We start from the raw sequence: 6,000 nt of genomic DNA on the forward strand, positions 1-6,000 counted from the left end.
TCATTTTTGCCTAAGCCTCCCTTTTGGGTTTTCGACTTAGCGAGCTATTATTTTATTTTTCTAGGCGAAGTATTTCTTGACTGCGTCAGTATTCACAGGTCGTGGGAGCTCCTCACCATCCATATTTGTAAGAATCAAGGCCCCTCAGAGAAGGCTTTCTTGACAACATATGGGCCATCATAATTAGGAGTCCACTTGTCCCTAGAATCAGATATGAAAGACTGAATCTTTTTAAGCACAAGGCCACCTTCTCTGAATACGCGAGGTCGAACCTTCTTGTCGAAAGCTTTCTTCATTCTCTACTGATATAACTGACCATGGCATAAAGCCGTCATTCTCTTTTCTTCAATCAAATTCAGTTGGTCATACCTGCTTTGACACCATTCAGCTTCTGATAACTTAGCTTCCATCAAGACACGCATTGACGGAATCTCTACTTCTATTGGGAGCACTGTTCCATGCCATAGACAAGAGAAAAAGGGGTTGCCCCTGTTGAAGTGCGGACGAAAGTACGATATCCATGCAGAGTGTTGGGATTGGAAAGAATCTACCGTTACCGTATGCGTAAATATTGATTATGCTTTTTAATATAAACTTGGTATTCATACTTGTCGATGTTATCTTTGTTTTATTGATCAAACTTTTAGAGACGAATTGCGATTGAAAAAATACTTTCGGATCTTTGTTTAAGATAAGAATCGGTTAAACACTAATTGCTAGACATAGAACTATGGTTTAATATTCATAACAAATATCAGTTTTTAATGTGATCAAATTGTTTAACAGATAGAGAAATCATTGATTAAACAATCCGATTGAAATCTCAACAAATGTGTAGACATATGCATTATCGCAAGTGATATGTGAAGATAAGAATGAATATCAAGATTATGCAAAAGTAATCGATAAATTACAATACGTGCACGGTAGAGGAAATCCAATCCCAGCAAGATCTCTCATATTTAACACTTCACTTATTATTTACCGTTTTTACATTACATATTTTATGAAAACAAACAACTTGACCACTTTTCACTTAAAACTATGTTAAATTATTGAACGATTGTGATATTGTATCAGTCCATGTGGATACGATACAAACAATACTTACTTTTGATGCTGAACATCAAAATGACACCATTTTCGGGGAATGGCGTTTAGATATTACAAGCATCACAATTTTTTTTATCGTTTTAAGTTTGTGCATTTGTTAATAATGTATATATACTTCTATCCACCGTACTCCTAACTTGTGCTTACTAGATTTGTGATTTCTATTTATGTGAGGCAAAACACTGGTATATCAATTACTTTTTAATCTTGAGGTCGAAAGAAAAGCCTGGAGAAACAAGAGACAGACCAAGAGCGTAAACAACTAGCCAAGCAAAGGAATAAACAAAAGAAAACTTCTACGTCAAGTTTAACAACAACTCCAAAACCAAAAAAAATGGTTGAACCTTAAGGTAGAGCAAAAGTCCTCAACAACAACGGTGGGATGCCTTATCACAATAGTCCACGACGGGGTTAGTGTGTCTCACCAACACTCATAACAACCTACAAACTGAAATAAAGACTGGAATGTTTCAAATCATTAATGCAAATCCTTTTGCAGGATTTGACCATGAAAATCCATACACTCATCTCACTAAGTTCTATGAACTTGCCAATACTCTTGGTGCATCCGAAGCTCAAGTAGAGGAAATTTTCATGAGATTATTCCCACATTCCCTGATAGATAAAGCTAAGGATTGGTATATTGATCAGCCAACTCAAGTCATGACCAACTAGAATGTCTTAGAAGAGAAATTTCTAAACCGATTCTTTCTGCACAATAGATTCATGGATGCAAAGACAACTATTGCCGCATTTGCATAGAGTTCAATAGAAACACTCTGTGAAGCATGGGAGTGTTACAAGTCTATGTTGTGTATGTTTACAAATCATGGGTTTGATGATCTCACACAGATTCATATCTTTCGCAACGGACTTCATCCGCAACCGAAACTTCTACTAGATGCAACTGCTGGTGGTTCTTTATTGTCCAAAAGTGCAGAGGATACATTCTCTATTATTAACCGTATGGATCTTAATGATCATCAGGTTCAATATAACAAAGGCACAACACAAAAGAAAGCTGGAATTCTTAAGTTGGGTACGAATGATGCAATCTTAGCATAGAATAAGCTTCTCACTCAAACTATAGGCGAATTGACCAAGCAGTTGTCAAAACTCCCACAACAACTCAAACAGATGCATGAATCATCGAGTAAACTTCAACAAGTCTCATTCTATGAGCTTTGCAAGGTGATCATCCAATTGGGGTTTGCCCTCCGGTTAATGAAGAAGTGAATTAATTGGGAAACCAACAAACGCAAGGTGCGTATCCAGTAAACCAGAACTATCAAAGAGGTAACAATGCTAACTATGGCCAAGGTTAGAGACAAAATGACACTGGACCATCAAATAGGAAAAATCCATACCAGAGCCATAACCAGAATCTACCTCACCATGATAGAACCACTAAGTTGGAAGATACTTTGAACCAGTTTATGCAGTTGTCCATGGTAAATGATCGCTCGACTGTGTGAGTCGAGAATGGGATACAAACTGCAAGTGCACAGTTCTATCGCGTAGTTTTAAAAGATATCGATCCCACAGGGACTTATGAATCGATATACCGTTATCTAAGGTTACTACGTAAAGCTAAGGTGAAAAATGTTTGATTGTTTGGGTAAAAACTAAGAGCTAAACTAAGATCTAGATTAAATATTAATAAAACGGATGTCGGTATGTAGTTCGTCAAAACTAGGGAATCAAGTCTTTGTCGGTTTCTTGGTTTTAAAATAAATCGTTTCAGTTAACTTTATTGGTTAAAGGTTTTATCTCAAACTCTCGCTCTGTTGAATAAACCATGATTTTATATTAATGTAGCTGTCACTTATAATTAAGTCAAAAACCATATTTTGAAAGCAATAAAGTTGCAGAAACTCTTTTTAAGAAAACACTGACCGTTTTAAACACCCTTATCTCAAACTCTCGCTCTGTTGACTTAGGTTATACAATTAAATCCAAATGCTTAACTCTCGTCCTCACATTCAATCTTTAAAAATACTTTTTGGAAAAGGTCAGAATTTAATTAACTCTAAAACTTGCTCTCGCCCTGATCTAGAATTAATGCCTAACTTACACTGTCCAGTTAAAACCTCAAACTCTCGCTCTATTGATTTTAACTTCTTTATGTCCTTTACTTTTGTAAAAAAAATCTTGTTATTAAACCTGTAAGTTGAGACCGTAAAAAGATTGATTTCAATTTTAAGTTTAAATAGACCGACTCAGTCTTGATCCCTTATTCTGCTTACTTTACATACCGATATCTAGGCGAATTAGCCAGACATGCTAAATAAACAAGAATACATATCATGCATAAACAGACTCATTCCAGGCAGATAATATAGATAAATAATAAAACAAAATATTAAATAATGATTAAAGAACCTGAATGCGTAATACAATAGTCTTGAACACTCCACCACAAGCCGGTAGGATTTGTTCTTCGATTCTTCAATTAAACAATAAATTAAACCAAGGAAATAAAACTAGAATCTAACGTAAGGTTAGATCCGATAAAAAGTTGCACAATAGTTTCCGGTGTAGAAACTATTATGCGAAAAATATCTAAATGCTAAAAAGGGAAAGGTAAATTGCAAGGGAAAAAGAATGTAGAACTTGCAAAAGAAATAAATAAACAATGTTAAGTTGCTGGAAAAGAAAAATAAGCAAAAGCGTAAAAAGAAAGAAAATTGGCAAAGTTTCGGCAATGTGAGCGTGGAAAAACCGAGGAACCCTTTTAGGTTTTAGAAGTAGCTATTTATATTGGTGCTGGCAACTGCTTTTCCTTTCCCAACGTCTTCAACGTGGCTAAATGCACGGCGTGGATATAGGACACAAACTCCTCAACGTCTCTTCAAGTCTTCTGAGGGCGTTACTTGCGCCAAAAAAGTAGTGGAACGGTGTGACGCTCGTCACACCATGTGTGACGTCCGTCACAAGGCTGCTTTACGTGACGCTCGTCACGTACCCTGTGACGTCCGTCACAGGCACAACATTGGTGACTTGTGCGCTTTGGGCTGGGCTTTGGCATTTGGTTCCTTTTCTCTCCTTTTTGCACCTCCTTTTCTTCCATTTTCACTTGTTCTTCAAAATAGACTACCTGAGACAAATAGGAAGAAAATACCACGTAATATCTCATAAAATGCAGTAAACCGAAATAAATAGTCATAGAATTTAATGGAATTAAGTCCTAAAATATGATATAATTTCGTGTTATCAAACTCCCCCATACTTAGATCTTTGCTTGTCCTCAAGCAAAATTCAGTATAGAAATCGTTTTCAAAAATTTAGCCAGGCGAAGTTTCAAAACACACATCAATTCGTAATAGGTTGCAAATGGATTTTGTTTAGAAGCAATTTGAGTTTAATCTTGACATCAACAACTACCGTTACAACTTAGATAACCCTACCTTATGCAAATCAGTTCAAGTAATGCCATTATAGCTATCCGAGTTCCTTTACTTTTATTTCACCCGCTTTCATTCTAGCGAAATCACATTAAGCCCTTTATCTTTTCGCGCACATAGTGGAGTAACCGTTTAGTGATTATGATCCGCTTTTAGCTAGAAGTTCTGGTACATAAGTCGGATAACTTCGTTATTCAGTCCATTGCAAATTGTGGGGGATCGAACCGTAGTCCGCCCTACCGAGTTCAGTACCAGATACCTACTGAACCAACTCATAATGGATCTTTCATATTGTGCTTTTGCATGATCTGCAACCTTTAGATTAAATGATCTGGTAAGGATCACCTAATTTAATCAGTGCATTTCCTGATATATTCATATATTTTATGTTACTTTGGGGATCATTCACTTATATTCATCGGCTCTCCACGTAGTTTGCTATTAAGATGGTGCTGACTTCTCGTATAAACTACTCGGGGTTATTATAAAACTAAAAGTTCGAGGAATCGGTATAATAGGTGCTTATCCTGATCTAGCATGTTGAGGTTCTCAAAGCGTTGTTATGGTAATGATTTTTTTGTCTTGATTTCACTCAAGTTTTATAAAGTAAGCAACCTTTATACTTATTGGGTGTGTTAAAATTTTTTGTTATGGCTCAAGAAAATTGAGGGGAATAGATAGTAGAAATTTTTCACATTAGGGACTTAACTTAAAATAAATCTATATTAAATTTTTTTTTTTTTCAGATAATAAGAAAGGGAAATAACAATGAAAGGGAAGGTAACATACTTGAAAAATGGAAATGGAAGTAACAAGTTTTCCCCCCCATACTTAAATTAAACATTGTCCCCAATGTTTTAAGGAAATGAAATACAATATGGAAAGGAAAAAGAAACTACAACTAAGGTTGTCTTCCGCCTCTGGTTCTTGGACCTGGTGATCTCTGACGTAAGTCTAAGTTGTCGAACCTGCTAAACAACTCAGTAAACCGCTGGTCGGTTATGGCATTCCTAGCGTCCTGTTGCTGTTGCATTTGACGCATCATCTGCAGCATTTCGACATTCTGTGCCTGCATACCATCGATAGCATCCATAATGTCGTCGTTGGTTGCAGGCCTTCTTCGTCGACGACGTTGGGAGGATGGGCCAGTTGTATTGCCGGAAGGGTTGAGCGGGACTGACTGTTGTGTAGGCGGATGATCACCTTGTTCCATTTCTTCAAACTCATCTGTTTGCGGGTTTGTTTGTGAAGGCTCGGTGGTTTCGGGAGCGTTTAGATCGTAGAGGTGGCGGTCGGGGTTTGTGACATCAGTGAGGGCAGTATTTGGTAGAACAACGCTTGGGACTGCCTGGTTGTTCACCATAAGATAATATCCTCCGCCTACTCTGTTCTTAATCAAGCGACTGGATCGACAGTAGCTGGTATCCATAGATAGGGGAGGTAGGGATTCTAAAGTTTGGAGTTTATCCCCTAGGTTTAGGCC

This window comes from Lathyrus oleraceus, chromosome 5, assembly GCF_024323335.1.
Source record: "Lathyrus oleraceus cultivar Zhongwan6 chromosome 5, CAAS_Psat_ZW6_1.0, whole genome shotgun sequence".
Lineage (NCBI taxonomy): Eukaryota > Viridiplantae > Streptophyta > Magnoliopsida > Fabales > Fabaceae > Lathyrus > Lathyrus oleraceus.